The following is a 26061-nucleotide window of genomic DNA, read 5'->3' as shown; positions in this document are numbered from 1 at the left end:
TGTGTCAGTACAGGGGTGCATCGCTGCAGGTGGTCATAGCTGCATACCTAGCTATTGTCCAAGGAGAGATGGGTTGTGTAGATTGCATGTGCAGTGTTATCCTGTCACCTGCTTTGTGGCATCAGGCAATATATCAACAGGCACTATTGTGGTGGCCCTCACGGTGAGAATGACATGCATTAGCCAATCCTCCAAGTGCCTTCTGCACATGGCCACTGAGGTGATCAGGTTGACATGTATGGAACATGCCTTACAACACATGGTTAGTGTCTGTGATGGAGACCTATACCCAAGCATGTTCTTTTGGCTGTGGTAGTGTAGTGGAGGTACCTGTGGCATGTTGTGCATACAGGGTGTCATCTCCTATATGTTCCAGTTTTTACACAGCTGGGCAGACATGTCAGTGTCAGTCAAGCTTAGGTTGCCTGAACATATCCTAGCTGGATACCTGCCATCTGCACATCTGTACAGGGACTGACAGTCATCAGCTTGGCAAGTAACTATGCAGTAGGATGAGTGTGTTGACAGATAGAAGTTTGTCAACAATATGTATGCCATAACTACATGTCAGAAGTCCTCACTAAAATATGCTGTACTGACGGTAGTCTACAGTTGCATTCCACATGTCAGATCATTACCCAGTAGGGACTATATACTGTGACACAGCTCACACACTAGGAATGCAACAGGAAAGCCTCAGAGTCCAGCTATGCCTGCAGGTGTGCCTGCTGTCAGTACTACATTTGACACTCTGCTCTTGCCTGGGTAAGCACTGCCAACAGTAATACCACCATGATACACTACATGCCAGGGTGACAGCAACCCTGGGCTACTACACCTGTATGTAACACATTCACACAGATGACAGTGTTGTACAGGACTCATATACATCTGTGTCCCACACATGACACTCACACCCCTTACTACTGTAATGACAGCACATAGGCAGATGTATTGGACATGGCATTACATACACTTATTACAGATGTCATTACCCTGCTATATTATCAGACTGGGTGGTGTGAACTGGTTACTAGGGCTAAGCCATGCTTAGCAAGTATCAACATTGCTGCAATATAACAGTTGAGCCGATTTGTGCACTGGTAAGTGAAGCCTACACTGTGTAAGCACCAATATGTTTACCCATAGCTTAGCACCGCTTAGCTTCACACAAACCCGCGCAAACCCACTTAAAGCTGTTCAAAACTGCCTTATAAACTCTGTATACAGCAGCCCTGGTTCTGCCCAGCAACAAAATGAACAGCCCTTGCAGGTCTTGAACCCAGGTTCATGTACACTATAGTCTATTTTAATTTAATTTATTTATTTATTTTTATTTTATTTTACATTTGTTGACTGGGCTAGTCTAGCTGGATATAGGTCCATTTTCAGTAGAGGCCAGGGGAGAAAAGCTCCAATGGTTATGATAAGTTTAAACAAAGATAGGCAATACAATACAAACAGGTAGAGAAAGAGGTTGTGATTACACTAAGTACACAAATACAATCGGAGCAAAAATCAAAAAATATAATGAACAGAATATCTTAAATAAAGGTTTTTTTTTTTGTTTTGTTTTTTTTTTGCTATAGTTATACAGTATGCAAGGGATAACATATATCTATAAAGTTATTATATCAGGTAGACCTTACAAGGGTAAGGGAGCAGAGATAGTAAGAAGTAAGGAAGAAGAATAGATTGAGAGGAAGTGGAAGAGTTAAGCTGGATTGGTGCAGGAGCAAAGCCAGTGTTTGTTGAGATGAATTTTCAACTGTCTTTTAAAAAGTGGGAGAGAGGATAAAGATGTGATATCAGAGGGTAGATTGTTCCACATTTTTCCAACAGAGTTGGAAAAGAGACAGTCACCTTGCAGAGTTAGAGGGTTTGGTTATATTAATCAGTAGCTTATTGGAAGAGCGTAGATGTTTCAGGTTGTTGTATGGTGAGATGAGGTTAGAGAGTATAGGTATTTTAGTTGGATGGTATAAGATCTTGTGAGCTATTAAGAACTGTTGAAGAATGAGTTGGTTCGGAAGTTCAAGCCAACCTAGTTGTTTTAAGTTCAGACAATGGTGAGTTCTAAATGGGGATCCTGAAGCAAATCTAGCAATGTTATAGTAAGATGTTGCTAGTTTCTTGAGGTTGTTTTTGGAGAGATTAGTGTAGATGGGGGAAGCATATAGAAGAGTAGAGATAAGGTGAGATATGGCTAAGGTGGTCCTTGCTTCAGGTGTAAGGAAGGGCTTGATTCTGTAAAGGGATCCGATTTTTTTATTAACTAATTTAATAGTGTTGTTGATGTGGGAGTCAAAGCTGAGATTATTGTCAATAGTTATTCCTAATAGTTTAGTAGTTGAGTCTGGAGAAATAAGGGTGTTGTCAGCGGAAGTAAGAGTTAAATTGAGTGCGGCAGTTTTACGGGAAGGTGAGAACAATAGCAGTTTGGTTTTCTTGGCATTAAGGAGTAGGCAACGGTTGCAGAACCATTGTTCAACAGTGGTAAAAGCTTTTTGGGTGAGTGACTGGAGTTCATTTAGTGAATTAGTGCAGATTATAGTAGAATTGTCTGTGTATTATATGCAGGTTGAGTTTGGGATAGCTGATTGGAGGTCATTAATAAAGATAGAAAATAGAAGGGGGCCTAAGATAGAGCCTTGAGGTACACTTAAAGAAATAGGAAGTAGATTAGATAATACATTTTTCCAGACAACTGCTTGCTGACGGTTTTCTAAGTAAGATGTAAACCAAGTTAAGGACGGAGAATCAAGTGAGAGAGATTTTAGTATGTGTAGAAGAAGTTTATGGTTAACCATGTCGAATGCTTTAGATAAGTCAATGAAGACTGCTGATGATAGGTAATTATTGTTGCGGTTATAGTTGATCGAGTTGGTAAAGGAGAGTAGTGCAGTGGTAGTGCTGTGGGAGGATCTGAAACCATGCTGACAGTTAGCAAGTAGGTTGTGATGTAGAAGGTGGTTAAGAAGTTGCTTGTGGATACATTTTTCCATGATTTTAGTTATAGGTGATAGAAGTGCTATGGGACGAAAGTTAGAGAGGTCATTAGACTTACCTCCTTTGTGTAGAGGGATGATGTGAGATATCTTCCATATAGAGGGAAAATTCCTTCATTTATGGATCTATTTATCAGTATAGAAATGGGATAGGAAATATCATTGGCTCCTATTTGTAAAAATTCAGCAGGAAGTTTGTCTGCAGAAGTGGTGGTAGGTCTTATTTTTTTGAACAGTGATATGATGAAGGAGGTTGATACGGGTTGGAAATGAAAGGAAGGAGATGCATTTAAAGTAGGTAAGAGTAGCTTAGAGGGGTCAGGAGTTAGGTGACTAGCAAGAGTTTGGATAGTATTAGTGAAGAATGAATTGAAGTCATTGGCTATTTGTGTGGGATTATCTGGGTTAGAGTCTTGAGGGTTAGGTGTGATAGACAGTAGTCACAACACTTAACCACTACACCATGACTACTGTGAAGACAGCTGATGTTTTACCAATATATCTGTCAATACAAATATTAAGTAGTATTGAACAATTGCCTTTACTTCCACAATTGTGCAGTACTTGCTATTAATATGACTGTTGCATCAAATATGTTGTTTTATCATAATGTACACATAGCAGATACATATGGTGAGATACATCTGAGAGGGTATACACAACTGTGAAGTTTATACATGACAGGAATATAGGTATATACATATAATAGGTCGATATATGTCTACATGTACATACACATGTATACTCATACATATGTCTGTATACCCATCTGTATAGTGCAACATATATATGGCCATTTCTACATCTCTTTGTATGTACACACACACACACACACACACACACACACACATATATATATATATATATATATATATATATATATATATATATATATATATATATATATATATATATATATATATATACATATATGTGCATATATAGATATAAATGGATGCACATCCTTATGTATATCTATCTATCTATATATATATATATATATATATATATATATATATATATATATATATGTACCTATATATATTTTTATATATATATATATATATAAATATATATATAGTTACCCTTCATATGATCAAATTTCTCTAAACTCGAAAGTCATAAACTCGAAACCAAAATCTCAAATTTAGAGTAACTCGAACATATGAAAGGGACAAAAAAATAACACCTTTCAAATGTTTTCGCAGGGGAGCTTCACCCCCCCCTGCACCCACCCACACCCCCATACTTAAATATACCTACTCCAAGATCGCACTATAGTGAAGGAAAGGGAAATCTCCCATTCTGTGCTCTAGGAGTAAGCCCAAAACGGAAGATGTTCCATTCCTCCGCTATAGTGCAGTCACAGAACATTCACATTTAAACTGCTGGGGTACAGGGGACCTGGCCCCCTGCAATAAGGTAAGTTAACTTTTAATTCTTTTAAACCTAAGGCTCCCATTCACAATTTCGAGTGAATGGAAGTTCGAGATTCTTGTCTCGAGATTATGAATTTCGAGCTTGTGAAGAGGAACCATATATATATATATATATATATATTTTTATATATATATATATATATATATATATATATATATATATATATATATGTATGTATATATATATATATATATATATATATATATATATATATATATATATATATGTATATATAGATATATATGTATGCACATCATATGTGTACAGATATGCCTATTTATGTGGATATATATGTAGATATTTATAACTATATGTGCATACATATCTCTTCTGATACACCTATTACTGTCAATATATATGTAGATATCCATACATATATGTGAATATATATCTCTCTCTGTATATGTGTATACGTATATTGCTCTGTATATGTATATATCTGAGTGTTTATATGTATATATGTACATATACATATCTATCTATGTATGTCGATATGTATATGTGTATATATCTATATAGATATATGGATAATTATATATACATATATGTCCACCATATGTCCTGAACATGGAGTGGAGCCCTACCTCAGCCGCAATAGTCCCAACCTCTTAGTGCAAGGGCATGTCAGGTATGTATTGCAGGTATATTTGTAGACTATTGCTACTGTAATAGGAATTGTCTTTACAGACATGTTGTGTGTAGGAGGTCACATCTGCTTTTAAGATGTGCACCATTGGCTAATAACAGACATCCTAAGAACATCATAGTACAGTACCACTGCTAGCACAGTAATGATCCTGTGGACTACAGCAGAGATATGGCCAATATATGTGGACAGTCTGACACACTCTGGTCAGTCCAAAGGTATACACAGAACCCCTTAGTGCAAGACATGTGGACCAAGCCTGACAATGTGGATGTTAGCCATGTAGATGGGTATATCACATAAATAGTGGTATACATTTGCCCTCATAGGTAATGCATTCACACACCACTGTCTGTCCTGACACATAATAACCGCTGGTACAGAGGTGCCATGGCCACATACTACCCAGTAGTTAGTGACATACATCTGTACAGCATCCCATTGCTTTGTCTGACATACATGACTGTTATGGGGCCTGGCAGTAGTACATCTGGCAAGTATCTGGACATAACATCTCACTGGGTAAATACACTAAGCTGCTAGGCATGTAACAAAGCACTGTGCAGGCTACAGGCAGACTGCCACAACCCTGGCCTACATTTCCTATGGGGGAATACACGTGTACCTGCATATATAGCAGGCTCTACAGGCATGTCACAGCACAGAGTAACAGGCACCTGTGTGAAAGTGCATAACCACCATCAATGTGAACACAGTCATAGCCACATATGGTAAGCTAGCATAATATTACAGTATATGGATTATCTGATCAACAACCTCCTCATATGTGCCACTCACACACTAACCCTACATATACTGGGCCACTACACAGTGTGGTCTGATGCCTGCCTGTGGTATGGGACATGTGTGTGTTTGGCCCTACAGACATGTAAGCCAATAGGGTAATATACAGTGGAGAAGCACGTAACATCAGATAGAACAAGACCAAGAACAATGACATCTACCACAGTCTGTACACAGGCCAAGGTACATATTCACAATACACACACTGTCGACAATCACCATAAGTATACAGACCTCAGTACTGTACACACAACCAAAGAATGCCCAGGTTATGTCCTGAAATATAATCCCTACTATACATAATGTGTAGCAGTCTGATATCTCACTGGCTTGTAATCAGATATGATGTCAATAAATATGGTGTACAGAACATAAGTACCTCTTACTGCATGACATATGCACAAAGGTTGACAGATTTGTGGCTGGAGGCACAAACACGGGGCCAATATTGACATGTTTCTGTGATAACCTCATACATTTACTGTTGTAACAGGGTTTGTTGCAACATATGTCCTATGAGGGATATGAAGTCAGTAACTCTCATGGCTGTCACCATGTACTGACTGAAATCCTCACACTATGCTTCTGCAGTTCACAGATAGGTGCTCTGTGGGTAACACAAGAAACAAAAGGCACCACACGCACTGCCCATTTTGCAGATGGGGGTTTCCTCATAAACATAGCACTGACATGACAGGTATTAAAATATGTAGGACAGCCATATCCACAAACACCCTGTTAAAGCAACATTACTCCAAATACAGTATAACAGCACTTACATTCTGTAGTCATATCAGGCATATCCCCCTCCTGTGTGTCGGCTTGTTTCCACAGTGTATTTTGTTAGAGGTAAATCCCCAATCCATCTGTGATGCTGTTTGCCAAATAACAGATCTAGGTCTTGCTCACAGTGAATGAAAAGCCCCAACACCAACATGATGTTCCTAGATATTGGAGTGTGTTTCCATGCAATTGGCTATGGGAATGTTACCACAGCTGTTCCACATGGAATCAGCTAGAAGAGGGCTGCAATTCATGCAGAGGCCATCAGCAGATCAGGAACATCACTTACAATACACATGCTGCTGCATAAGCAAAGCAGGTGTAAGTCTCTCCATGTCCACCAGAGAGAGAGAGAGAGAGAGTGAGAGAGGCAGATAGAGGCAAAGATAGGTCACGGAGGTGTGGGAGTGTAAAACTTAAGCATTTTTGTGTCACACACCTATGAGTACAGGGTATCAAACCCCTGACTGACTATGTATTGCTATCACATGTCTATGCAGTTATTGGATGCGCCACATAAGTTACATGTTGAGGAGCCCTCCAAACGTATATGTGATGGTGAGTGACATCTGCAACTGTGATATAGTAGCTATACGGTAGGTGAAGTACACGTGCCTGTCCACATGAACAGGTATCAGCGTCAACACAGCCACTTGGCAGGGTCAGAAATACAACTCCTCACTATGCACCACAGGCGTTATCCGGAGGTTATATGTGCAAAGGGTATGTGGAGGTGTCTGACATCAGACAGCATGCTTCAGTATGCAAATGGGGGTTATGGTGAGTGAGAATGTGATTATAGGCATCATACACCACACACACACACACACAGACACAGGGTGCCAGTACTGACATGCATGGGTGCATTGCTTCATGGGTGTGTAGTGGTTGACTGTGCCAGATGGCTATACAAGGCTAGGTGATGGGTATACCTTGACATCAGGCCACATGACAATGGTTGGCAGTGTGGCTCAGTGGTGTAGTGTCTTGACTGGCCCAGACAGGTGGGTGCTGTATCTACCATCCAGTCACCTGGGTAACTATTGTGTGTGGCCATTGCTGTGCATTGCATGCCATGTATGTGTTCCTTAGTCCATGACATGCACAGTGTCTGCGATGTGCACACATTCCACATGCATGTACAGTGACACGTGTAACTGTGCCTGGGGTATCTGGCCCATGTTGTGTACACAGACTGTTATCATCAGATGTGCCAGTCCTGGTTTCATGTGACGGGAACTGTTAATGGACAGCTGGTTGACCCTGGTTGACCCTGCACCTACATTGATAACTTGATACAGGTATTCCCTGGTGTCAGTTGCATCTGTCCATGCAGGGCATGTGTTTAAGGCATGGTATGTCCTTTGTAGGTCACATTTTATGGCACTACAGGTGTTGCAGGTGTCCAGTGGGGAACATGTAGTGCACTGTCTGCATATACGTGCCTATTGGACTGATGGACAGGGTGCCATGCCCTCTGTAGCCCACTGCATTCACACCATGGTTACTATCAGTGGGCAATATGCAGGGTACTACCAACATAGCAGTTGTTGCCTAGGCAAGTGTGTGTGTATGAGACATGGGTGGAGAGTGTTCTCTGGGTAATACAAGGGTTGCTAACTTTGTTCACCAGGCCTTGATGTCACATGTAGGGGTATGGTTTTGCACCCCAGCCTCTCAGCTATTTCACATCTGTTATCTCTGAAAGGTGGACATTGTGACATATACTAGGGCCACCATATAAGAAATTTGAAAAATCCACTCCACAGTGAGCCCAGTTGTTACACACTCATAGCCACCTCCACACAGCATACAAATGACAAACATCTGCCATTTCTGGGATTAAAACTCCTACCTAACTAGTTTATTACACTACAGCTGTACGCAGTTATAGGATGCAACATGGAGATTATTGGAGTACACCTTCCCCAAAGGTGTATTTCACAGTGAATGACATCAGCAGGCTTGCCAAAGTAGGGCATTTGAATTGTAGTGTGTGTGCCCAGCCTAAAAAGCTTTGCTCCCTACACAGACATAGAAAGACACAAACAAACATACATACCTGCCATGTAGGGGAATGGACCCCCCTACCAGAGTTATATATCCTACTGCAACATTACACTGTTATAGGACATGCTACAGGGATTATTGGAGTATTCCTTCCCCAAAGGTGTATTTCGCAGTGAATGACATCAGCAGGCTTGCCAAAGTAGGGCATTTGAATTGTAGTGAATGTGACTAGCCTAAAAAGGCATTGTTCCCTACCCAAACATAGAAACACACATACAAACATCCACAACTGCCATGTGAGGGAATGGAACACTTACCAGAGTTCTATATCACACTACAGCATTACACTGCTATAGGACACGCCACAGGGATTACTGGAGCATTCCTTCCCCAAAGGTGTATTTCACAGTGAATAGCAGCAGCCTTGCCAAAGTAGGGCATTTGAATTGTAGTGAGTGTGAGTAGCCTAAAAAGAAGTGCTCTATACACAGACAGGGATGCACACAGTTGCCATGTCTGGGATTAGAACTCCTATCTAACTAGTTTATCACACTACAGCAGTATATAGTTATAGGATGTGCCATCGAGATTACTGCCCTACACTTTTCCCAAAGGTGTATTTCACAGTGAATGACATCAGCAGCCTTGCCAAAGTAGGGCATTTGAAAAGTAGTGAGTGTGACTAGCCTAAAATGCATTGCTCCCTACACAGACAGGGATACACACAAACACCCACACACAAACACAGTTGCCATGTCTGGGATTAAATCTCATATCTAACTAGCTTCTCACACTACAGCAGTATGCTGTTATAAGACAAGCCACAGAGATTACTGGCCTACATCTTTCCCAAAGGTGTATTTCACAGTGAATTACATCAGCTGCCTTGCCAAAGTAGGGAATTTGAATTGTAGTCAGTGTGACTAGCCTAAAATACATTGCTCCCTACACAGCCAGTGACATACAGAAACACACAATTTCCATATCTGGGATTAGTACTCCTACCCATCTATTTTATCACACTACAGCAGTACACGGTTATAAGATGCACCACAGAGATTACTGGTCTACACCTTTCCCAAAGGTTTATTTCACAGTGAATGACACCAGCAGCCTTGCCAAAGTAGGGCATTTGAATTGTAGTGTGTGTGACTAGCCTAAAATGCATTGTTCCCTACACAGACAGGGACACACACAAACTAGCTAGCAATTGCACCACATAGTCTGTAATGCTGATGGATACCAGTGGCTATTGTCTACAGTTAGTGACATTTACACCTCATGTGGTTGTAGCCATTTGGCTGTGTGCTGGGTGGGACAGGCCTCATGATGGCTGGCTCCTTGTCACAGTCACTCTCTTCCACACATCTATGTATGTCTACTTTTGGCTTATTATAGTGTGTTGTCCTTGGATATATGTCTATATTCCTATCCACTGTGTGTGCAAAGCATGACTGATGCATACTGAGGAGTGCATGCACTAACATTTGCAACTGCCAGATATGTATAGTCCACTGATGTTTGCAGACATGGGCTTTATTTGTTTGTGTGTGAGCATGCCCAGTATGACCTTTCAGTATGTTATTGTCTGACATTGCCTTCATTTCTCTAAGTGTGTGAGCATGCCCAATATGCCCTTCTGTATTGAATGTGTGGATCAATTCCAGGTAGTTTGTACTCCAGTGCAGACCTTTGTGTTGTATATCTATAGGCAGCAAACTGTTTCTGCAGGGTATCTGTCAATCATTTGGCAATATGGGGACAAACTGTGCAGGGGATAGTGTGTACTGTAGGTGATTGTGTCTGTGCTGCTTCAGCTACATTGTACTGCTGTTAGCTGAGATATTCAGACATGTGTACTGTTATACGCTGTGATGTTTTTTGTCCTCGTATTGTCAGGTGGACATTTTTGCTCACAGTGATGTCTTGGGGGACAAGGGTGACTGCAGCTGTGTCTGGTATTGTGGGCAGATGCCTACATATGCATGGTAAGTTATGCCATTCTGGAGGGGAAGCTGCAGACACTTGCTGCTGGGTCTGTGTATCCAGTTCAACACCTTGATACAGTGCTGGCAGAGGATCCCATACTTGTACATCCATCGACATGACAGTATGGCCTTATCTTGTGGCAATACCTCACAGCTCTACAGATTTGCACAGGTTACCCAGACACAGGGGCCATGAGTCAGGACATTACCCCAATTGTGGTGTATGGGCAATTATGTAGCCACCCATTTATGTGTTTGCAGCCAGGGATAGTGTGTGCACACAGCTTTGTGTCGGACCTTGCACATTCCATGCTGCCCATGCTCCCACCACCCCTTGTTATTCTATCCTCTTCCATACATTATGCATACAATCTCTGATACTTTCCTTAAGTTTATCACCCCATCACAGCAGTGTTTTGGTATTGGTCCACAGTTTGTGCAGTGGGAGATGGTGGACATGTTACTGTGGTTTGTCCACATGGCCTTACATATGGCTTATGTGGAGTGTGTTATGCTATTTGGGTGTCCATGACATAATATGCATTAGCAGTACATGTGAGACACAGGCCTTAGGCAGAGGCCTGTGGGCCATTTGGTGTTGATGTGGGCCAGATGTGGCAGGCCATTGCATTCTGTCAGTCCTACAGTGTCAGACCGCCATACAGTATATTCCCCTGGGGTGACAGGCTAGGTGTGCTAGGTGTTCATGCCAATACTTTCTATCAATCTTGATCAGGTGGTGTGGATGCTGGCAGGGTGCTACCTACAGCTATGGACACACCTGCATAAGACACCTGCACTGCATACTGCATTCGTTTGCTATTGCCATATACAGGTGGGATCATATTGTACCTATTCCCCACAGCAGGGATACAACCAGAGAGGTACCTGTGGGTGGTGTTTGGGTGAGCTGGGTGCATGTGTGCTATGGACACTACTTGCATCTGACACACAGATATGCATGGGGCATTACAGTTATGCTGGCATGTGCAGGTACATCAGCTGTTTCCCAATACATCAGTCCTACCTCCTTTGTGATCTGCAAGTGTTTGGGCAAACAACACCATTATCCCCTACTACAGGTCCAGATAATGTGATGCATACCTGTTTGTACAATTCCAAGGGTGTTTCCATTTCACAGTTACACATTATATACTGTATGCCTGGGGTAATTACCCCTGTGTACTGCTTGTATACCTAGCCCAACAGCCATGCCATGTCAGTCTTTCAGATGGTGACACATATTACCACCATACATTTACAATGGCTTACTGCTAGCATGTGTTATACTGATGGGAATTGTCTTCGGCACTGCAGTTGTAAAAACTTGGTCCTGTCATCAGAATACCTCAACATGCATACATGCTGCCCACTCTCACACAATATGAAACTCACACCAACCTAACACACACATACCTACATATTGTGCAAATGCTACAATCTATCTTGCTACCTTGGCCACCACGGGCATCTGTGCTCCACTGGTATTATGCCTACACATACATGTTACTACATTTCTACATAGGGTTGTGGGGGGCACACCTGACTGTTACGATGTGTGTACATCAGATTGGGGGGCACACCAGACCATTACTACATTTCTAAATAGGCTTGGGGGGGCACACGACTGTTATTACATTTTGAAGTAGGGTTGGGGGAAGCACACCTGACTGTTTCTACATTTCTACACAGGATTGGGGGAGGGGGGACACCTGACTGTTTCTGCATGTCTACATAGGAGTGGTGGGGGCACACCTGACTGTCACTACATTACTACATAGGATTAGGGGGCACACCTGACTGTTTCTGCATTTCTACAAGAATTGTGGGGGCACATCTGACTATTTCTACATTCCTACACAGGATTGGGGGGCACACCTAACTGTTACTACATTTCTACATAGGATGGGGGGGCACATCTGACTGTTTCTACATTTATACACAGAAGTGGGGGGGAGCACACCTGACTATTTCTACACAGGTTTGGGGGGGCACACCTGACTGTTTCTATATTTCTACATAGCATGGGGGGCACACCTGACACTTGTACACATTTACTATGACTGTACTGGTAGTTCAGGTACTCAATTTCATTCTGTATTCTAAACTACCATACTGACTAGAGGCATATCAGTGTACTACAGGTCTTAGGTTTGATTGACCTACATATTAGTTTCTGACTTCCTAGCCTTCAGAACTAACATCCCACTGCCTGACCTGATGTAGTCTGTCTGTGTAGGTCTGGGGGGGTGCAGAGGTTACCCATAGCCATCATTCAGAGGCCATAGCACAGCCTTTGTTTGCGTTTGTCTACACCTGTCCTGCTGGCTGAGAGTTTTGTTGGGTATGTGTACCTCCCTGACTGGCATGTGTGAGTCATATGGACACACATGTTGCCCAGCACATTTCCTGCAGTGAGTTTTGTCACCCTGTGCAGTACTGGCTACTATGGCGACACCAGTATTTGTTACAGATCTCATGGTACCACTATAGGTATCTACTATCTGCTGGCATACCATTCAGCCCCCCGATTCCCTTGCATGCTCACATCCATACCTTAGATACAGGTAACAACACATGCTACTCCATCCGGCAATTGGTAGATTGAGTGACTTACCTTGTGGGTGTACCAGTATTGAGGGTGGTGCTGCAGGGTTGCTTGTGTCGGATGCACATAGTACACTCCCTACACATGGTTGAGCACAGATAGTGTCATGTTTGGCATCCTTTTACTGTATGTGCAAGTCAGAGAGAGGTGTCATTCCCTGGGTCCCTCCTCTTCAGTGTATGTGCTATGCGTTGCCTCTTTGCCAAGGCCAGGACATACTGAGCACTTCTCTTTCTGCCTACTGGGGCAGGATCAGGTTGTTCCTCCTCTGAGTCACACTGTGCCTGTGCAGGCCTTGGCAATGGTGAGGGACTGTGTAGCCCTGCCCCATGCTGTTCCTGCTGCAGCTATTTCCGCAGGATCATATTGTGTAGCATGACACATACAATGACAATTTGAGTACATGTAGCTGATGAGTACTGCAAGGCTCCACTGGATGGAACCCACCCAGTTTGGGTTCGTGAAGGGACGATCTTGTCTCCTGAACCTTATTGACTTCTTCGAATCCATCTCCAGAGCCGTAGATGAGGGTAAGGCAGTCCACATAGCCTATCTGGACCTTGCCAAGGCCTTTGACACCATCCCCCACTCTGGTATCATAGATAAACTTTCTAAGCTGGGCATTAATCCCTACATCACTCAATGGGTTGCCAACTGGCTTACTGACAGAACCCACACTGTAAAAGTAGCTGACTCCAAATCCAGCTCCAGACAAGTGACAAATGGAGTACCTCAGGGTTCAGTCCTGGGACCTCTCTTGTTTGGCATCTACTACTCTGAAGTACAGGCCTACACTAAGGGACTCTGACTAACAAAGTTCGCAGATGACTGCAAACTGGGAGCCATTATTCAATCCCCAACTGATGTGGATACTCTACAAAAGGGCCTTACAGAAACAGATGATTGGTGCCAGAGCCATGGGCTAAAGCTCAATGCCAAGAAATGTATAGTTATCCCCTTTATGAAAAAAACACGTACCCATGAATTATCACATATGTGGCAGGCAGTACACTAAACACTGAAAGTGTGATAAGAGACTTAGGGACACAGGAGAACAGTGGTCTCACCTTTAATAACCACATTGCCACAGCAGTCAGGAAATCCTTTTATGTGGCACACCTCATCACTAAGGGCTTTTCATCCAGAAAAAAGGAGGTCATTGTCCCACTGTACTCATCCCTCATTTGACCCATTATAGAATACAACACCCCATTTGGTATGTACCTCTCAAGACATCTGCAACAACTGGGAAGGCTGCAGAAATACCTCACTAAAAGAATCACATGCCTAAAGCAGATGACCTATGCTGACCACCTTAAAAAACTCCAGATATACTCTGTCGCATATCGTCTACTCCGACGCGACCTCTGCTTAACATACAAGGCCATGTCAAACCCAGTGCTGTTGGACATGCTACACTTAAAGAAATCCCAATCCCTCAGAGCCACACACTCCAGGGATCTAAATCTTGTCATCACAATAAACAAAACATGCTGGAGGGATAGGTTCCTGAACCAGAGATGCCCCAAACTCTGGAATAGACTGCCCATACATGTCAAGCAGAGCGCCTCTTTGACCCTTTTCAAAAGGAATCCTGATGATTGGATGGGAGAAAGGAAATTCACCATGGGGATCATGTCAGTCACCCTGCTAGACAGGGGTCCAGGGAAGTAAATAGTGTGGGAAGAAATAGCCAGGGATTTGTTATGGCTTGGCTTGTATAGGCCCTAGGGCCAATAGCCTAGTACCAACCTATGAACCTATGAACCTATGGCTGACAAAGTTCACAGACAACTGAAAACTAGGGGCTATAATTGACTCTCTGGTTGACACAGACATCCTCCAAAAGGGTCTCAGTGAGACGGATACCTGGTGTCAAAATCATGGCCTCAAGCTAAATGCCAAAAAGTGCATAGTCATCCCCTTTGGAAAAAATCAAACTGCCCACAAACTACCACATAGGTGGTAGTCCCCTAAATATGGAAGACGTAATAAGGGCTCTGGGGACCCAAGTAGATAGTAATCTCACCTTTGATAATCACATTGCCAAAGTGTTTAGAAAATCCTTCTATGTAGCCCACCTAATCACAAAAGAGTTCGCATCCAGATCAAAAGAGGTCATTGTGCCCCTTTACTCATCAGTCATCAGACCCGTCATAGATTACAATGCCCCATTTGGGATGTATCTTACAAGACAACTGCATCAGTTGGAAAGACCACAGAAGTACCTCATCAAGAGGATCATTGGCTTCAAACAGATGTCCTATGCAGCTCGACTGAAGAAACTCCAGCTGTACTCAGTTGCATACCGCCTACTCAGAGGTGATCTCTGCCTGACATGCAAGGCCATGTCCAACCCAGAATTGATGGACATGCTCCACATAAAGAACACCTTATCCTCTCTTGCCACATGCTCTAGGGATCTAAACCTCACCACAACAATAAATAGCACTTGCTGGAGGGATAGATTCCTGTCCCAGAGACTTCCCATGCCTTGGAACAAGATTCCAATCTACATTAGGCAGAGCTCCTTGCTAACACTCTTCAAAAGAAACCTTGATGAGTGGTTGGGAAACAGAAAGTTACCCTGGGGATCACTTCAGTGGCTCTGCTGGACAGAGGCACAATGAACAAATCTAAAGTGGCGGTGAAAGCCAACACATTCTGGCTAGGCTTATAAATGCCTTCAGGCAGATAGCCTAGTACTTACCTATGAACCTATGAAACTATAAAACCAGTTCATGTATAAAGATGACGACAACTGTATCACTGTACAAACTAAGGCAATAGGGTAGTGTATTAATACTTGTAAGGTACAGATAACAGCACTGACTAGAAAAGTAATGTGAACTACAGGAATATACTAGTTTCTCCCCTCCCCTCACCATATCTCCAACACTAAACTAAATACCCACCTCAAATGGTATGTGATGACTTCACTGTTCTGTTGGGACATATGTCCTATTGGTTGATAATTATTTAAATCTGTTTCCATGCATGTGCTATGTTGAAATGCTCCAACATTGGTGGCATGGTTCCATCAATGTACCTGCATGCTGTTATTACCACTGTGCTCCCATATATGCATGTGTTCTGTTTGCTCTGCAACTGTTCCGTATCTGGTGTCTGGGTTAATGGCAATATCTATGCATGCTGTTATACCTAACCCTGGAATGTGTTGACTATTACTAACCCACATATGTTGATACATCATAAACACCATAGCATGTATGGGAATGTAGGTCCCAGCGGACCCACCTGTCCCACCTCAGCTGGCCATGCCACCCGGCACCAGCACGTCTGGGGCCCAACCCGGGACCTCCTTCTCCATTGGTCCTGCGCCACCTTTAGGTGGAACCGCCTCAATTTGGGTACATGTAACTGCTGAGTACTGCAAGGCTCCACTGGATGTATCCAGCCACCAGAACCTTGACATGATCATTCCAAGCACACGCTCTATTATAATTCTTGTCTGTGCCTGTGCCTCATTATGGAGTTCTTGTTCGGGTGTGTGTGCATTTCTGATGGGTGTCATCAGCCACAGCTCCAGTGTGTAACCACCATCCCCCACTAGGTGACCATAAGGGATGTCTCCATTGGCAAATCTCTGGTGCAACTGTGTCAGATGCCAGATGTGGGAATCGTGATAGCTTCCAGGGCAGCCAGCACAAACACTCATTATTATGCCCTGGGCATTGCACAAGATCTGGCAGTCGATGGAGGTGAAGCAATTGCGGTTGATGTAGACCCTAGCCCTGCTCACCGAGTGGTGCTTTGATGCATATGTGCGTGCAGTCTATAGCACCCACTACCTCAGGGTATTCTGCTATTTGGTGGAACATTTGCATATTGCTGGCCAATGCCTCACCGGTGTTGGGGAAATATACGTGCTCACCGGCATGTGCTAACATGGTATCCAGGAATTGCTGAAGTACCCTGGATGCTGATGCCTATGAGATCCACATCATATCCCCAGATGGCCTTTTGAAGGTACCTGTAGCTAGTATTCTTAGGCCTAAACATGCCTTGGTATCCACAGGGATGGGTTCCCCTATGCTAGTTCTGTGTGTCAGGAGTGGCCGGCACAGCTCCACAATTTGCTGTAAGAGGTCCCTGTCCACTCTATACTGCTCCACTATCTCCAGCTCATGTAGCCCCTGGTAGGTTACCCTGGGTCTGTACACTCTTCTCCATCTCCTCACTGTGGGTTGGTCAACAGCATTCACATCCTCACCACCCTCAGGCTCTTCCACATGTTGTATGATATCTATTGCTGCCTCTATCATTTTGTTGTTTTGTTTGTTAAAATTTCCCCACTTGTATACACCGGTGGTGTAGAGTACGGGAAAAGCCAGAGAGAAAGGTGTTTGCATAGTTTATAGTAGTGTTCTGGGCGGGGCTGGTCTGTTGCCTGTCTAATTGGCTGATTCTGATACATTTCACCTACCAGCTATGCTAGTTCTCCTAGATTACCTTCCTAGTGCTGTTTTCCCTTCCCATTGTCTTCCTGTTTAAGCCTGGGAGCGTGCCGCACAAACACAGTGCTCAAGTGTGCACGCAGCTGCTATTTCATGGTTTATTTATTTTTTCCTTTAAAATCCGGTGCGCGGCATGCACACCCGTTTAGGCAATGTAAAGAGTGCTAGCCAGCCTCAGACACACTCCCTTGCTTAGCTCTGCTAAGCTAGGAGCAAGCCTGAGCACAGGGCTCCAATCCACTTACAGTATATCTGACACACTCCCTTATGATGTCAGATAACTCCTAGGCTTGCACCAAGCTATTCCTGCTCTTACACTCTTGGGTGCTGACTAGCATGTAGGGGAAATCTGGGATTCTGTATCATTCCCCTCATTTGCATAGGATTGCCTGCTAATGCATAGTTACATGTCCCACACTGAGCCTCCCCCCTTAGCAACCACTATTCCCTGGCCATGTTGTCTTCTGCCTGCTATTGAGTATAATGGCGAAATAGTGATTTTGGTTAGCATGCTTATTTTATGGTTTTTTTCTTATTTTCCACTTGATCCTGTTTGCATGCCACTGCCCTACGCTTAAACAGCTGAGAGCAGCTAAAAAAAATCAAAGTTGATTTTTTTTTTTATTTTTGCAAGTGTTTTCCATGCAATGGCCTTATAGTTGGCCATTGGCATGCTTTCTACATGATATCCACCCTTTATTTGGCGCTGTCATAGCTCCGTTTTGTAATTTACAGAAATGTACTCCATTACTGGCATAGTACATTTCTGCAGATTACACTAGTCCTGCATGGCCGGTATCCAGCTTCCTGGATCACAAATTCACCTCATTTGAATGGATTTCTCCTGCAAATGAGGTAATTTGCATACAGGGGCTGAGTTTGTGCAGGACTAGTGCAGGAGTGTTGCACGTCCCTACAGTTTATTCCTGGATTGTACGGCAGACATATTGCCTGCTAGAGCTTCTGCACTAGTTCTTCACGCAGTGAAGGGCTTGCAGAATCTGGGGGTATGTAGTTATACTCTTATGCATTATTCTGAGATCAGTAAACAGTCACACTGGAAAACCTGGTGAGGTTTTTTGACTCAGGTTAAAATAACAAAAAGTATTCACAGGAACTTACATTTACAGGAAAATCTTATATACATTAGTAAGTTGCAAAGAGAAAATATAGTAACTGATATTTCAAGAAGTCTTTACAGCAGACTATTTTATTTATATATATATATATATATATATATATATATATATATATATATATATATATATATATATAAATCCATATGTATTTATCTATATCTATATCTATATATATATCTAATATTATTTATACAGGAAGATACTGTCTACATTATAAACCCACAACCACCAAATTATAGTAGAAGTAGTTAAAAGTCAACAGTAGAAACTTAATGAAGACATCAATGCTACAGAAATTAGAGGGAAAGAAACAACAGGGAAATATATATTATTTTTACATGAAAATAATATATGTTGATAATGTACAATCATCAAATTATAGCAACACTAAACAACAGCAGAAAAAGAAAGAAGATTCAAAGGGATTGAGGCAGTTAGAGAGAAAAGAAAAAAATGCTAACTAGGTGCACATCATAAACAGCATTAGGAATTAATTTAATTAAACTGTATCTTGGTTCTCGGCTGGAGCACCTTCTGTGTGGAGTCTGCATGTCCTCCCCACGGTTGAGTGGCATTCGAAAGACATGCGTGAATGGGCATGCCTTCATTGAAGGTTGGGCATCGGGCGGGCACTTCGGCACCGTAAAAATCTGCTGCCAGTCATTAGTGGCCCGGACTTCCGCTGTGGCGACCCCTAACCGGGAAAAGCCGAAAGAAGAAGAACAACAAACTGTAGCTGTGTCATTCCCCGGAATTCATGAAGCTTGCACCATGCGCTGGAGTAGCATCTGTGATCTAACACCAAATATGGCCGTCGAGCGGTTCAGGTAAGAGCTGTTTCCACATGCACTACCAGCATACGCCAGAGCTGCGCAGCTCCTGGTGCATGTATGCTAATTACCACATACACAGCAGTGTAGCATGCAGATGAAGGTATATAGTGATTCATGAAGTTGTGCAGGCATAGTGTAAGCATGTAGAAATGTAAACCAAAAAAAAATGGTTTACATTTTGTCAAACATAAAATCGGAGCCATGAAAGCAGACCAAACTTATGTATTATAATGTTAATATATGCCAATGGCTAAATGTATAGCCAATGGCATAAAACAACATGCACAACATATAAAAAATAACATTTAATGTCATGGCCAAACTAACGCAAAATAAAACCGCAGTGCATCGGTGCGCAAACAGGATCACAAGGAAAATATATTTAGATGCCATAAAACTGTAATGTAACGCAATTCATGATATCCCCATAATAGTCAATGGCATGCATGCTACACCACAACCATGGCGCAAGGGTTGCTAAGGGTCTGTGACAGTGTTCCGTGTGGTAACTAAGTATTAGCAGTCAATGCCATGCAAATGAGTCAAGTAATACTGAATCACAAACGCCCTGCTGGCATAAGGACGTACACAACTGTGTAGCATTGCAACACTGAGGAGTGGCCTGGAGCTAAACATGACATCAAGAGAGGGGCGCACCACCGTAGCTGTAAGCACATTGGATCATTGTTGTGTTGCATGTTGCTAAGCAAAGCCGCAGGATAGGGGTGTGGAAGTAGCCATAGCTTTGCTTAGCTGACAGCACACAAGGTAACCAAAAGTTCATGTGAACATGGATGAAAACGCGCATAAAACCCGGTAAACGGTTGTGCGCAGTGGGCACCACAGCTGAAACAGGAAGGATACAGGAAGACAATAAGGAAATGCTGCAGCATGGTAATTGGAGTACAAATGAGTAATTAACACCTAGAAACTCACAGTGGGCCATAGACAACAGCTAACAAGGCTGCTAGCAGCTACCTGCAGAACAGGAAAGGGGAGGTGCCATACAGCAAAGAAAAGAGAACTGTCACAGCAGAACAAAGCAAACTTGCAGTAGATCAGCTACATAACACATTTCCCAACACAATCCTGGGTTGTGGAAGCACAAAACAAGAAAGGTGTCAGCTGGATGCATGCCTGACAATGGGAGTGGAATCGGGTTGAAAATAGAAGTAAAGGGCAATAGATGAATCATGGCAGACAAGCGTAAGTCAACATCAAAGGTCCCACAATAGCAGTACCTGCTGTAAAACCAATAATTAAGATGCCCTGCAGCTGGAATAGTACAAACACACCCAATTACACCAGCATCATCCATTGCACAATAGTATAAGGTGTGAAAGCCCCACACACACACACACTTGTTTATTCCCAGACACTCTGCACCATTGGTGTATACAGATGGGGAACTTTTAATATGTATATGTTAGGGGTTGCCATAGCTTTGATTCACCAGCCTGTGTTGGAGACTGACGGTGGTGTGGAGGATGATGCCGACAACCATCTCAGGCATCAGAGGAGGAGACGAGTATTCAGACCCAGGGTAACCTAGCAAGGGCTACATGATCTGAAGATAGTAGAGCATTACAGGGTGGACAGGGACATCATAGAGCAACTTGTTGAGCTGTGCTGGCCACACCTCAGAGCCAGAAGTAACAGAGGGGAACCATCCCAGTGGACACAAAGTTATGTGTAAGCTTGAGAATACTAGCCACAGGTACCTTCCAAAGGCCAACTGGGGATATCATGGGGATCTCACTGGCATCAGCATCCAGGGTACTCCACCAGTTCCTGAATGCCACGTTACCACATGCCAATGAGCACATATACTTCCCCCGAATCCAGGAGGAGTTGGACAGCAATATGCGTCTCTTCCACCATGTGGCAGACTACCAGGAGGTACTGGGTGCAATAGACTGCACGTACATACACATCAAGTCACCAACTGGTGAGCAGGGTAGGTGCTACATAAACCGCAAGGGATTTCCCTCCATCAACTGCCAGGTCATGTGCAATGCCCAGGGCATTATCATGGATGTGTGTGCTGGCAGCCTTGGAAGCTATCACGACTCCCACATCTGGCATGCCTCACAGCTGTATCAGGTATTTTCCAGGGGGGGCATCCCATATGGCCACCTGGTAGGGGATGCTGGCTATGCACTGGAACCATGGATGATGACTCTCATCAAAAATGCACACACAGCCACACAACAACGCCATAATGAGGCACACGAAGAAACAAGAATCATTATAGAGCACGTGTTTGGGATGCTGAAATCATGGTTCCATTGCTTGGACATATCTGGGGGACCCTTGCAGTACTCTCCAGGAATGTGTGCCCACATCTTCATAGTATGTGCCATGCTACACAATATGATACTGCGGAAACAGCTGCAGCAGGGACAAAATGGTGAAGGCCCTCACAGCCCATCACCATTGCCAAGGGACCCACAGGCACAGAGGGACTCAGACCACGAACACCCTGTGCTATCCCCAGTAGGCAGATGGAGGTGTGCCCAGTATGCCTGTGCCTTGGCAAAGAGGGAATGTATAGCACACACACTGACAGTGTAGGCACTCATGGACTGACACCCTTTTCTACCTGCACACACAGCAAACATGGATGGCACACACACACGACCACCTGTAAATTGTCATGTATAGGTGGTCTACTGTGTGCATCCTACATAGGTAGCCCTCAACTATTGTACACACAACTGCCATTGGCACAAGGTAAGTCAATACCTGAACAGTAAATTAAGCTATCAGCATGTGCCCATACTGTATGTACAGGTTCCTAGATACATAGGTAGGTATGTGTCCAACCACCAAAGCCACCCATAAGCATAGGCAAAATGTGTCTGCTGTCACCACCCCATCGATCAACTAACTGTCCCTCTGTGGAGCAGAGCCACTTGCGGGATTCCTAGGGTGTAGCTACTGTTCACCAGTGACTCTGCAAGGATTCCCCAGAGTGTCAGTGAAGGGTTTTTTATAATGTAATCAGGGATGCACTTCCAAATAATGGGGAGTATCCCTGACAGGAATCTTCACAGATGTGTACATGTTACATAGTATACCTTAAACACAGCTTGCATATATAGGTAGTTCTCCACAGAATAATAAACATGTGGCACACACAACCGCTGAAATGTGCATTAATCACCCTTGCTCTACCAGTGCCTGCTCTGAGAGGTAAGATATCACTGCCAGGATTAGAACTCACAACCATGTACACATTCATCACAATAACATACCACTAAGTTACCTGAGATGCACCAATGGCAGTCGTGTATACTGACAGGATAAAATGCAAAAGGTAGAAATGTGTTGAAATAGGACAAACCGGCATGTACTCAATGAAAGGTGTACGTGATATATATATATATATATATATATATATATATATATATATATATATATATATATATATATATATATATATATATATATATATATATACATATATATCGTCATATTTATAGAGAGAGAGGGAGAGAGAGAGAGAGGTATGTTGATATATGGGGATATACATATATATGTAGATATATAGATAGGTTAACAACATCTACATAACCATGGAGGTACATATAAATGGGATACCTACCACATACCGACTGTGTAATCCCGAGGCCTAAGGTCCGAAAGAACACAGTACCAAAACGCCAGATGTGTGAGGTGTAATCTCATGATGTTAATGGACAGTTAATCAGCACTTCTAGTGTTGCAGTTTGGGTAGGTTACTGTGTGTACATGTGTTTCTTAGGGCTGTAGTGTGTGCAAGTGTGTGTTCTGTGTGTGGTGTGTGTTCTTGGGGGACTGTAATGTGTGGTTGTGGGTTAGCTTTGTGCATCTGTTTGCGTGATCTAGGATGTAGAATATTAAAATAGGGGGGTGGTGTGGGGGGCACAGACACCTACATAGGGGGTGTAGGGGGGATTGGCCACCTGCTCATATGTAGGGTAGGGTGATTTGTTTGGATGTGTTGGGTAGCAGTGTGTCTGTGTGTGCATGTGTGTGTTCCATGTTCATGTTATCTTCCCAAGTTACTGTCGATGTTGGTAATGTGGGGTATGGGAGTCTGGTCCCAGTACTGTGTGCGTCGGAACACTGTGGTTTTGTGATTCCATACGTCTCCCGTATACAGCAGTTAAAGTGCTCATATATGTGTATAACATAGACCATAGCAATCACACATTCCGCCACTACCAACCTTTATGAACAAAGGATATGGAGAGTATATGCCTATACACTATTACAAATATGTTCTATAGACATGAGCCAATGATAGTGTTACCACCTGTCCCACTTTGTGAGGGACACTCCCTCTTTGGGCGGTTGTGTCCTGACCAAATATATTAAACGTGGCAAATGTCCTGGGATTGTAGGACATAATTATGTCCCATATGTACTGTAATAGTTGCATACAATAGTTATTTCTGTATCTAAAATACCTACATGTTACAGGAAACAGGATAAGCAACTAAACTGCTACAATAATAAGCTTATAATTAGGCAAGAAAGGAAAGTTATATCCCTTATACTGACCATGGATTTGTGACGGCCTGTAAAATCAGATGTGTGTCCCGAAAAGGTCAGACTATGGCCATATGAAAAGGTGACAACCCTAGCTAAAGAGGGTCAGTCACCAACAGAACTATGATGACTGCAAATACCTGTGACAGAAATACACAGCTATCATGTAGCAACACCTTATTACATTCAGATGTATTACCGAAGGGATTCAAGGACTAACATCACCTGCATGCTATACAGGAACCATGTAACAGTGCCTTAATACATCAGCCTGCAATTACCATTGTATTAGTCCACAAAAGGATAGGTGTTCAAATAGGGAAGGAACCCTCAGGCACATAGCGATTATGTATAAAAGTAGTTCCTACACACCTGCATCTGCTAAGCACACCCATCAACATCACCCCCACACCCAAACATATTACAATACAAACTGTAATAATATCACAAATAATTCACACACTGTACGACATCTGCAGAAGCCTTAACATACCTTGTCAGAGACACACTAACATGGCCCTATGTGAAATAGCTGCTGTTATACAATGGATCAGCTGCTGATGTAATAGGGTTTGTTTGCACTAATCCCGTTTCAGAGGGTTGTGCATACACCGGGATGTGTTAGCAATTAGTGAGTAACAGCACAGTATGCTACACTTGTACACCAAATCAAGGATGTCTGGTCAGCACACTGTACACCACATAACAGTTCATGCATAGCCATACGGCCTTGAGCTGGCCAAACATCCTTGCCAGACTTAAACATCTGCAGAAGTATCAGGTACAAACAAACCCTGCATAAGTAGCACTGTTCAAAATATAACAGCTGTACTCACATGTAGAACTAAATAGGTTCATAGGTTAGTACTAAGCTAGCTACCCTTGCGAGCCATTTTAAGCCTAGCCAATTATCCCTTGTGAGACTCAAACCCTGCACCTTGTGTTTGTAAGGCAAACACCTTAACCATTAGGCTACCCTCCGAACCCCTAATTGTCTAGCCATTACACACAGTTCACAGGAGTCATGAAGTTAATATATCTCTGTGTGTCTCCGTATAGCTGTTGAAATATATCACAATAACACATCTAGGCCATCTCCCTCAACAGTAAGGCAAACGGACAATGCCCAAAAGGAGTACTCACTTATACACCACTGTTGCCATGGTATCAGCTAATGGAGTAGCTGCACAGCTGATGTGCATCCAATTAACTACTTTGGAACAGCAATTGGTGGACAGGATACCACATGTTACCAATATGTAACTAGAAAAGGATGTGTTATCACACATTCAAACCATCTGTATATACCAGCGGAACGTTACAAAGAACATTGAAACACAAACCGAAAAGGATTGAATCAACAGTTAATGATACATCGGGTTACTAATAAGGTATGTAGAACAGTCAGTATGTCTATGTATATAGTACTATTATGTAGTATTTAAAGTGCACACAATCTATATAGTGGAAACAGTTATCTTGTAGTGATGTATTGTTGAGCATAGTAACGCTTGTAGTATTTGTGTGTACTGCTGTAGGTCACAAGGCAAACACCACATACACCACAAGGGATGCTATATAAGGGCTTTGAACAGAAATACTCCTCACCAGCCGATGTCAGTGGCTCGGCTGGTCCAACAAGTATGTGCTATAACAGGGGATAGTATATGTTGATATATTGTAACTGTAGCCATATGTATGGGTGTATTACAGAGAATAACATGTGGAAGGCTGGGCCACTGTGCAAGTATGATTTGCATTGTGGGATATTGTGTCAATAACTGTGTA

This window comes from Protopterus annectens, chromosome 7.part0 (assembly GCF_019279795.1).
Source record: "Protopterus annectens isolate FY-2018-M chromosome 7.part0, PAN1.0, whole genome shotgun sequence".
Taxonomy (NCBI): domain Eukaryota; kingdom Metazoa; phylum Chordata; order Ceratodontiformes; family Protopteridae; genus Protopterus; species Protopterus annectens.
The sequence above is the reverse complement of the archived record's forward strand: the minus strand, read 5'-3'. Positions refer to the sequence as shown.